The following is a 12192-nucleotide window of genomic DNA, read 5'->3' as shown; positions in this document are numbered from 1 at the left end:
ATATTTAACGCTTTATAAAGTTTTTTATTTTTATATATTCAGCGTCCAAGATATTCAGCGTCCAAGATATTTTTATGTATATTTCTTTGTTTGATCTTATTTATAAATAGTTGCACAATTTCCAAACCCCGCCATACACTCTAGAAGTCTAGAATGAAAAGAAAAGGTAAACCCATATAAAATCATTTTTATGTCAGTATTCAAACAACGTGTTTCTATAAATTATTTACTATTATTTCGTTATCTTGTTGTATGTAATTAAAATAAAGAAATAAGTTACACAAAATTATTAAACTTGAAACAAAATATTTTATTAGTTTAATATATAATATAATAGAAACAAGAGTATTAATATTGTTTTTAAATTTCAAATTATTAATTAGTATTATTACTAATAAAGTTCAAGCATTATACAATCATAAACTTTTGCTTATTTTACATATAATAGCTACATGAAATTGACCTTTTGCGGTATAAACTATTTTAAATATATCTAATGTTATTTAATATGTATGTGAAGAAACACAAGTGTCAACCGGAGTTTATACGGATACTTTTACAAGGTACGGTGAATTGAGAATCATGAATCTTGTTGAAGCATATCAGCAAAACTGGCAACGTCGTTAGTCTTGTTAAAGGAAATTAGGCATCCTGTAATCATCATTTGACATGAAAATCAGTATAGTATGTGATGAATAACAAGGAGATACTTGACAAAATGAGGATTGAATCCCTTCACCATTTGATGGGGTCTTCTATTTATTGTCGAAGATATGAAATGTTTGTCGGGTCATGTGTCATGCAGGGCGGATCTATCCCTACCGTGCAGAGGTCGGCCGACCCCGTGAAAAAAAAACACAAATAGTAGTATTATCGAGCTAAAATCTTGACCAATCACTGTAAAATTTTGACATCGATCCCTGTAGAATTTCGAAATCTGATGAGTGACGAATAAAAAGTAAAAGAATGAATAGCATGACCAGCAAATTTTTCTTTAGCTTGTGTAGAGGTGGTTCAATGATGTTATTTGGAAGATGAAAGTGAAAGTCTACAAGTGAGAGAGACCCTAATTGAATTTTAGTTATATGGGCTTTTTAAAGTTTACTTTATACCTATTAAAAGGTTAATATCTTTGGGCTTGTAAGTGTTTAATGGAACTATACCATGGAGGCATGGAGGTTTTATTTAAAAAATTTAGACATCAAAATCCATTCTTTATGCAAAAGTAAAAAAGAAATAAAAATGAAAATGAAAACTATAAATGTAGTTTGTTTATTTATTTTAGGGAATATCTCATATAATAGTAATCAACTTTCAAAAGTGTTCCAATTAGGTCAGTCATACATATTTTTCTCAAATCGGGTCACTAAATCTTCAAATCAAGTCTCACCGATTTTTTGTTTGTTAAGAAAGAAATGGAGGATAAGATGTGGGGGTCGGAATTTGCAATATAGGTAGTTATATTCTTAAAAAATTAAAAAATGTTAATTATATTAAAATTCAAAAATAAAATTAAAATCCACGCCGCCACTCAACGTCAACATAAAAAAAAAGATAAAAAGATTTTCTATGTGAAACAAAAATTAAAAGCGTTAAAAAAACATGTTAAAACCTTTAATTTAATAAAATATGAAAGTTGAGTGACCTAATTGAAACACTTTTAAAACTTGGTTACTATTCTATGAAATTGCCCTTTTATTTTATTATTCTGTTCAATTTAATATGAAACTATATAAATTCGTTTGGTTCTCTATTGTTTACATTTTATTTAATTTTACATTATCATCTTTTTTATTTATTAGATTATATGTATTTTTTTGTAACATACTTCAATACAAAAAGAAAACTAATATTGATCGGTGTAAATGTCTAGCCTAGAGTTAACAACTTAAAGTGGTCAGGTGGTCGGTTGTATATCAACAAGAAAAATAATATATTCTATATACATTTATGCAAGTATGAATTATATTTTACATATATTTTTGGTTGAATCGGAAAAAAAACTATATACCGATTTGACCCGGCCTAAACGGGCGAACCGGAAACGAATATTTTTTTTATGTATATAACTGAGTACTAACCCAAAAAATTTCCGACCCATATGTGAAAATTTCCTGGATCTGTCACTGGTGTCATGGGAAATATCTGATTTGTCCCTTCCGCAACCGTCATAGTGAAAATCATGAAGGCCTTTTGCACGGGTCCCACTATACCATACTATCGTCTCCCTTCTGCATTTGTCACAATGGTCTGGTCATGTGCATACCCTATGTACAAGTGGTGTCACCTTTTTGGTGCTCATTCCTACTAGTATAGACGGTGGTCTCTATGTGTACCCAGGTGGCATCTCCAGACTAGCTGCTTTAGGGCGCACCTATGGGTTTGTTTTCATTTGATGTTTTCGCTTTTGATGAGTTGGCATTTTTAGTTTTGACCTGGATCCTGAATATAGCGTCTCTCTTCAGTAGTAAACTTTAAATTATTTTATTCTATCCATATATATACAAATAAATAAACTAACTAGTTACAAGATATTGAAAACAAATAAGTGCTGATAAAAATATGGTAAACTGACAATCGTAGGGTTGTAGAAGAAAATTGTGTTTATATTCGTTTGTTATTTCTAAGGCAATGTAACACCCCCCCCCCCCCCGACGATAAGTGGGCGAAATGGGGCGGGGAGGGGTGTTATTATCACCGAGTTGTGTTGAAAATAATAATATTTTAATTATTTGACCGTTTAACAACGGTCAACAATAAAAAAAAAATTAATTAAAACAATATATTTATATATCTATATAAACATAAACCTTCTTTTCCATTTCATATCCTTCTTCTCCATTTCACATCTATATAAGCATACATCTTCTTCAAAAAATCTAGCAAAATGAATCCTAGAAACAATCCGAACCAACCGAATTTTGTGGAACTCACAGCTACCCTGAGAGAAATCATCAAAAAACACAAAAAGTGTGTCGAGGAACTCAACGATGCAATGAGAGAAAGCAACAAACAACACGAAAAGATTGTCGCTATGTTGAAATTGCAGGAAATGAGTGAAGAATACGAATCTCTCAAAGCGGTCGGGTTACACGAAGAGGCCGCATTATTGCAACGACAACGAATTGAAAAAATGCGCGAATATTATGGATATTAGTATTTTTTTAGTTATGTATTTTTTTAATTTTTAGTTATGTATTTTTTTGTATTTCTTTTTAATTTTAATGCATTTTTATTTAATTATTTAAATAAATTAGTTTTTATTTGTTTAGTTTAATTATAAAAAGAAAATAATAAAAAAAGATATTGTGGGCCCAATTTGTAGCCCATACACCATTACACCCTAAAAACAAATTCTCAATCTTTACTGACTGGGTGCCACGTGTCACATTTCGCCTCCATTTGTAGTCCATCCACTACTCATAGCCTAATAGATTCTCTATTCTTAATGGCTATCAATTACTAGTATACTAGCTACTTATAACCATTTTATTAGGGAATTAGTATTTGTTAAAGGGAAAATCCCTAAAATGACCCATTTATATAATGTGGTTCCAAGTTTGTCCTTTCAAATTTAAGTTTTCAAATTTGTCACTTTGGTATCTGGTCGCCGGCGACATGTTAGCGAACACCGACGATGTGTTAACATAACATAGGCTTGACAATGCATTATGTTGCTAACATATGGTAGAAGCGATGCGTTAATGTTTAAAGCATGGGTTCCACGATGCGTTAGTTGATAACGCATCGCTGCTACCCTATGTTAGCAACATAAACGCATCGTCAACCCTATGTTATGTCAGCAACATAAACGCATCGTTGGCGACTTGTTGACATAACATAGGGTCGACGATGCGTTTATGTTGCTAACATAGGGTAGCAGCGATGCGTTATCAACTAACGCATCGTGGAACCCCTGCTTTAAACATTAACGCATCGCTGCTACCCTATGTTAGCAACATAACGCATTGTCAACCCTATGTTATGTTAACACATCGTCGGTGTTCTTTAACATGTCGCCGACGACGAGATACCAAAGAGACAAAGTTAGAAACTTGAATTTGGAGGGACAAACTTGAAACCACATTCTATAAATGGACTATTTTACAAATTTTCCCTTAGTTAAATCAGAAGTCGAAAAAGGTCAAAGTGGACACTCTAGCAATAGCTTCAATCCATCATATGTACCAGTGTAGCAAAGGCTATGATTAAACGTGTAACCTTAAATGCACACCAATTACCTTCATCAAGTAAAACCAGATAGAATGTGATAGTCAATACTTAATTTGTCAATGAAGCTAGAATATAGTTCTGCTTGAAATTTATGAGCATTTAATGATAATTGACTCAAAAGATGAGAAAAAAATATTCATGCTCATCTGAACGTATATTAGCCTTTAAAAAAAAGGAGAATAACAATTCAAATAAAAAAAATGTGATGCTTGCGGTAAAAAGAAAAAGAAAAGGCTAAAATATCATGATTTGCAGAAATAAAATTGCTTCAAAAGTTATTGAATAGAAGTACTTATAAATCAAATGGTGGGCATAGAGAGCCCCTCCGCGGGGGCGCGAGAGCCCCTCCGCTCGCGCCCCCAGGCGCGAGCACCACACCACCGAGGCGCGAGAGGGGCGCGAGAGGGGCGCGAGCGCGAAAAACAAGGCGGGCGCAAGGTGGGTCGCGGGACAAAGCTGGCGTAAAGGTGGCTTGGGGTGCGTGACATAGCCGTTGGAGTGTACACAAATGAGCCGTTGGCTCTTTAATTTAATAAAAAAAATCATTCTTCCTATATATAAACCCAATATCACCTAAAACAATTACCACACCCAAAATCACATAAAACAATTACCACAACTTCAAAAAAAACCCAAAATCAACCCATCTTCCAAACCTTTTTTTAAAAACATGGCTGGAAATTGGTACCCAAACCTAGATTCAGGTTATAGTTACGACGATTTATGGTCCTCACCAGACCAATCGATGTTTTTTTCGGGGTCGCAAGAAACATCCGGCTTTCAACCATCCAACATACAACCGTCTCCTAACTTTGTTGTTCCGGAGACACAAGAATCACACGGTGAGGCTACGGGACAAAGAAGACGCGCCCACCGGAAAAAACAAGTTGCAACGGACGGGTCGGGACCGGCTTCGACTCCGAGGACGAAACGGAAAACCACTCCGTGGTCATCGGATGAGAAGGAAGCCTTGTGTCGGGCTTGGATAGTCATTTCTGAGGATCGGCGTTGCGGTAATTGTTTTAACGTTTTTAAAAATGATTTTTAATAAAAAAGTTAAATAAAAAAGTTAACTGGAAATCTAATTTAATTATTCATTTTGCAGCCGACTACCAAAAGAGCAAGGTCTTTTGGACAAAGGTTAGGGAGACGTTCTATTCGCTCGTTGGGAGTACAGAGCGGAACGCCGATATGATTTCGGGTCGGTGGTCCGAAATCAGAAAATTTGTCGGCTTGTTTACTAATCTTTTCAACAGGAACGCCGGTCGTATGAGACCAAGTGGCAGTGATGATTTGGCGGTTTACAATTTCACTGTCGAAGAGTGGAAGCAGGAGTGTCTGCGGAGGTATGGGACGGTGAAGACGTGGGACGATGTAAAGTTGTGGGAGAGGTTGAAAAGGTGTTCCAAGTGGGTTGAGCTGGTGGCGCCGGACCATGATGCGGAAGTAGGGCCGAAACGGACTAAAACTAGTTCGTCTGGAGCGTACAGCACTTCTGCCGCGTCGGATTGCCGCGTTGGATTCGACCTAAACATTGCGGGGGAGGAAACGTCTTCACCGCCGAGGAGGCGGCCATTGGGACGGGACGCCAAGGGGAAAAAACCGGCTGAGGGGGGAGCCATAAACATCGTCGATCTTGTTGAATCCCTCAATAAATTCAACAAAACCATGGAGGTGGTCTCTAATGACAAAAAGGAAAAAAGTCGAATGAGAGATTTGGACTTCCTTACAAGAGACTTCAGTAACCTAAATCCGGTCGATCAAATGCTGATGGAAAAGCAAAAGGAACGTATCCGAAAGAGGTTGATCGAAGAAGACCAAGCCGAAGAATAAGAATAATGTTTTTTTAGTACTTTAATTTTTATTTTATTTTTAGATATTAATGTTTTTTTTAATGTGTGTTTTTTTTAATAATTTATGAGTTTTTTTTTAATAATACGTTTTTTGAATATATTTATAAAAAAATAAAAAAAAAAATCCGCTGGAGCCCCTGCTCGCGCCCCTCCACACCAGGGCCAGGGGCTCCAACGGGGGCTCCAACACCCATCTTATCCAGTTTCTTTCTCTGCCACACGTCACAATATTATTGGCTGGAGCCCCCACTCGCGCCCCCGTTAAAGCCCCCACACCCCTCAGCCTCATCAAGCAAAACCAGATACAATGTGATAGTCTATACTTAATTTGTCAATGAAGCTAGAATATAGTTCTGCTTGAAATTTATGAGCATTTAATGATAATTGACTCAAAAGATGAGAAAAAAATATTCATGCTCATCTGAACGTATATTAGCCTTTAAAAAAAAGGAGAATAACAATTCAAATAAAAAAAATGTGATGCTTGCGGTAAAAAGAAAAAGAAAAGGCTAAAATATCATGATTTGCAGAAATAAAATTGCTTCAAAAGTTATTGAATAGAAGTACTTATAAATCAAATGGTGGGCATAGAGAGGATTGGTTGTAGGTGTTCTCATTTTGAATTTATGTTGTATTTTGGTGTGTAAAGTGTTTCCTAGTTCTTTAGGTTTTCTTTAAGGTTTCTTTTAAAGGGTCTCATGTTCGAATTCCGGTTTATGTGTGTGCTGTGAAATATAAATAGCCCATTATAAGAGAGTTTAAACTTGCGTAATAAAATATGACAAGTGCTATAACTTTTTATAAGAGACACGTACCGTTATCAATACAGCAAAAGCCTTAAAAAAACACCTATTTAATTGTCATCACTTGACAAAGCAAGAAGCAAAAAAAGATAAAATAATGCATGACAAGTATATGGCACCTAGTGATATTTTATGGTGAATCTCCTCTAAAAATTACAAAATATTATGATAAATTAATTAATAATGAAAGTTGAACCCTAAAGAATATATAAATTATTATGGTATACTACCTTGCAATGTTGAAATTAAAGTAAACCAACTTCACTTCATCCATATATACACACACATACAAACATAAAACTTATATCAATCTCTACCTCTTCTTCACTCCCAAAACCCTAACCATGTCAAAATCTAATCTCTCTTTCCTTGCTTTACTTCAAAACCAACTTCTCCACGACTCCGATACCACCTCAGAGCTTTTCCTATCAACAAGTACTCCACCGGTGCCATCAGAGGGCACTTCAGAAACCCTAAAGAACAAAGAACACGTGGCAGACGTGAACCGCACGCCTTCAGAGTGGATGAAGTTCCGCGGTGTGAGGCGGAGGCCATGGGGAAAGTTTGCAGCTGAGATAAGAGACCCCGCGAAGCGTGGGGCTCGGATATGGCTTGGGACTTATGACTCGCCTGTGGATGCAGCTTTTGCTTATGATAGAGCGGCTTATAAGATTCGTGGGTCTCGAGCTATGGTTAACTTCCCGCATTTGATTGGTGCTAATATGGCTGAGCCGGTGAGGGTGACGCCAAGGCGGAGGACCGCGGAGAATGATGGGTGTTTGAAGCGGTCAAAGACAAGTAGTGGTGAGCCTACCACGGTGGATGAAAGCTCTAGTGTAGATGATCAAGTTAAATAATATGTGTTTGAAGAATGTGTGTGTTTTGAGTATTAATTAGTTGTTGATTTGTAGCATTAATTGTTTGAAATTTATTTTGTGGGAAAAAGTGGAACTTTTTTAATTCATCTATATATTATATTAAGTTAGTAATTGAAATATTTGTGCAATTTGGTGTATGCAACAAACCTAAAATCTTGATGATAACATAGAGACGTATAAAGGTACATTGCTGAGGCCAAAAAAGAGAGTCCGTGTGGGGCGGGAAAAGGGGGTAGCCCCCCCCCCCCCCCCCCCCCCCCCCAATTCGAGATATTATGTATGCCTTTAATTCTTCAAGGATATGTACAAGTATGAACTATTTGAGTATTTGATATATTAACTCAGTGAATGACAATCCAAACAGTCCAATAGGAAAGACGTACAGTTCTAAGCTACTTAAATATTGTACCTTGGCTAGCAACATGTTTGTTACATATATAGCTTAACATAACATGTTGTCATTCAAGTCCTGGATCGATAATCAACACACGAATTAAACGACTAACTCTTGTTTATATTAATAAGAAAATCTAACTCTAAAAAACTGATTACAACTCTATCAAACCCTAACTCGATTTGACTCTTGATGAACCCTAACTCGGTTGCATCTAGATGAACCCTAACTCAGTTACATCTCGTGTGTATGTAGATGAACCCTAACTCGGTTGCACCTCACACCCACAATCTATAATGTCTAACCATAACTTGGTTTATATAAACTAACCCTAACTTGCTAGCCAAGACATTACCAATTATAATTACAATACAATTAGGAAACATAACCACTATGACCTACTTGTCAATATTGGTCCCTCAAGTTTACCGACTTGTGACTTGGAGTCTGCAATTACTTTCAACAATCACCCCCTAATTTCTGACTCGAAATAGGTGAAACTTTGTCCCCAAACATGTCTTGTTCACATGTCTGATTCGAACCATGATCTTGACCTTCTTGGCTTTCACAACCATCTTGGTCCTTTTCATCTTGGTCTTGACCTCCCCGGAACTTTTCTTGATCCATAGTTGTGTTCTTCGGCTCTCCCAAAATCGATTACCTCTGTGACCATGTCCCCGACCATTCACTCGGTCGTATGAAAACGCATAACAACTCCTTTGGCTGCGATTCCGATCATCTAATCGAACGAACATCAATCTTCCTTGATCTTCTATTGTTCCCTAATCAAAACATGAGCACATCTTTCAAATCAAACCTTGGTCAACAAACTTGATTGCTTCACACAACCGAAATCTCGTCTCGTTCTTAATTGCTTCACACAATCAGTCTTATCCTCTGATCAATCTAACAGGATTGACGGTTTTCTTCTTCACCAGTATCACAATACACCGCCCGAGTCACTCAGGTAAACACTGGTATCACACTGTACCACCCTGAATCGCTCAGGTAAATTTCACACCTCTCGCAGGTGATCAATTTTTCACATAATCTGAATCGCTCTGATTGATGTCCCGTAGTTGCCTCACACAACCCCCTTGCTCCACTTCGTTAGAATAAATACAAACCAATAAACTAGCCCTAAACAACTTTCAGAACTGAACCAATCGTTCAACCCAAATAACAAACAACCCAAAAGAAAATATCGAGCAGTAATGTTAAACCAAACTTGTTCAACTCACAAAGAAAAACAAACTAACTTAATACCTTTTTCCTTGGAAATAGTTGTCACCAAACTCACTTTTGAACCTAGGACCAATAAAATTAAAAACACAAGAACTTGGTATATATTTCTTCTGTACGTGAGAAGCACCTTCTCTTTCTTTTTACTTTTTCCCTTAGCTTCAATCGATCAAAAATCAGTTAAATCACGCCGTAACAAAAACTTCACAAAGCCGTTTGTCGCCACCGAAAACTCCTTAGCCAACCGAACACCCCGATCAGAAACCAACTTGTTTCCGAGTTGTCGTCGTACTAAAAACCTACTCGTTGTGCCGCCGTAACAATAACCACGATTCAGAAACCCAACGTGGTTCCGATATGCGCCGGTGAGAGCTCCTCCTCAAGCCACCGAAACTCCGCCTAACGATTATCGATATCTTGAACTTGGCTATGATACCAATTCAAGTCCCGGATCAATAATCAACACACGAATTAAACGACTAACTCTCGTTTATATTAATCAGAAAATCTAACTCTAAAACACTGATTACAACTCTATCAAAGCCTAACTCGATTTGACTCTTGATGAACCCTAACTCGGTTGCATCTAGATGAACCCTAACTCGGTTACATCTCGTGTGTATGTAGATGAACCCTAACTCGGTTGCACCTCACACCCACAATCTATAATGTCTAACCATGACTTTGTTTATATAAACTAACCCTAACTTGCTAGCCAAGACATTACCAATTATAATTACAATACAATTAGAAAACATAATCACTATGACCTACTTGTCAATATTGGTCCATCAAGTTTACCGACTTGTGACTCGGAATCTGAAATTACTTTCAACAGGCATAGTATACTTATCATAATCAAAGGGGTGGTCAAAATGACGAGATTTCAAAAATGATTTGCTAAAGTTTATTTAGGTCAAAATCAAATGGTTCTGGTTCACTATAGTACCATTTTTAGTTGTAAATTGTTTTTTTCATTTTGTTTCTGGAATTTTCATATATAATAAAGTATACCATGTGTATTTATTTATATTTATTATTTTGTTAGAATCAAATTTTAAAACCATGTGGATTTATAACTAAACAATACTTTTGTCTAGTTAACCCCACAATCTCGTTATTTTCCCCACATTGTAACTATAGTTAGTTTTAAACTAGCTTGTGTTACCAACTATTTTAATAAAATGATTTAACACGTACGTCAGATTAGGATATTTTTTTATCTTCGCTTAAAAGCGACACTAACCTATATACGCACATACAATATCATAGTGCTTGAAAGAAGATGTTATTTATTATAAAGTGTCTAACTTTATAAAGGTTTTGGATTAACTACAAATTACTTTTATCGTGAGAAGTGTACAAATAACTAGAATAGTTATGTTAGCATTAGAATAATTATTATTACTCTATAACTTTTAAATTATAGTAATTATTACACCGGGTATAGATGAATACCATATGGTAGCGACAGGAAATTCTTTGGCTTGAATCATGGTATTCATGAAGAACAGGTTATTATAATTACTCTATTTATTTGTATGTTTAATATGTTAATTTTATTTGTACGGGGTCTCGCCCCTACTTTATAATTCCCGACAACTTTCATGTTTTGTGATAGTCAACATTAAACAACTAGTGTTGATACATCTTGGTAAAGCGGTGACACGTGACACTTATTATTAATCGTTGTGACATAAGGACCACGACGATCATTGTCATTGAAATAAAATTTGTTGCAGTAACGAGTATAACATGAGAGTGTACGTTTTAGGAATTTATAGAATTATTTCCGGTTTTGATAAACTTTTTCTTTGCCCTACCATGTTGACTACTCCTGCTTCGACGGTTTGGTTGATTCTAGAATGGAAGCTTCTTTTCTGAAGAAAGGATGAAGTCTTCAACGTAGAATTAATTCGTTGATAATGCAGTATTAATGCTATTACTTAGACTTGTCAAGTCAAAAAAACACTCAAAACCATAAATTATTTTAGCTTCTAAATATTGATATTCTTTTGAATTTTGACAATCTCCACTAATCTCGTACTATATTGGAAGTAGTTATGTCTGACTTAAAAGTGAAACCTGAACCCCCTTTTTTTTCTTTAGACGTAAGATAAACAAAGGTTGTTTTGAAGTTATGAATGTCAAAATGTAATTAGCCAATGTTTAATATTGTTTTGAAGTATCTTCATTAATGGGGAAGGTTCATGTATATTTTGATCTTAACATGAGTACGTAGGAAATACTGCCAATTTATTTAAAATTGCGAACGTAAGAAACAATACCAACTACAATATCAATCTACATAAACAATGACTTATAATAACAAAGAAAAGAACCTAAAAACTACAACAAAACAATCAAAATCAATAACAAAATAATAACAACATATACCAGCAAATACTTATACAGCAAAATAAAACATCTAATAATAACAACAAAATATAAATAAACAAATACTTATAACGTCTCATAATCGAAAATTAGCAAATATGAACAAAAAATAGCAGCAAACACCTATAAAAATAAACCTAATCATAACAACAAATTGGTTCTCACCGTTTTCATGTTAAAAATAAAATGTATTTGATCATGTTTCCTTCATTAATTGTTTAGTCTATATCCTTTGTTTTCTCTCTCTAGAAGGCTGAGTGTTTAGAGGTTGATATTAGAACACATGATATGGTATATGTACATGACTTCTTAACATATTGATAAATTCAAAAAATTAGCAAATATTTATCTCATAGCGAAATTAAGCGTAGTGAACGGCCTAAATCTTAATG

General features: G+C 35.4%; 1 protein-coding gene and 1 pseudogene across 1 annotated transcript in view; both read left to right on the top strand.

Annotated features, from left to right (window-relative positions):
* The window catches only part of LOC143619340 (oxysterol-binding protein-related protein 3A-like), a 216926-nt gene that overhangs the window by 121533 nt on the left and 83201 nt on the right, over window positions 1-12192 (top strand). The window lies entirely within an intron of this gene.
* LOC143619218 (ethylene-responsive transcription factor 13 pseudogene) lies at window positions 7234-7746 on the top strand (annotated as a pseudogene).

The sequence above is a fragment of the Bidens hawaiensis genome, unplaced genomic scaffold, assembly GCF_021521415.1.
Source record: "Bidens hawaiensis isolate Kalapana, Puna unplaced genomic scaffold, B.hawaiensis_p1.1 tig00002423_1, whole genome shotgun sequence".
In the NCBI taxonomy this organism is placed as follows: domain Eukaryota; kingdom Viridiplantae; phylum Streptophyta; class Magnoliopsida; order Asterales; family Asteraceae; genus Bidens; species Bidens hawaiensis.
This window is presented reverse-complemented; position numbering and strand designations above follow the sequence as displayed.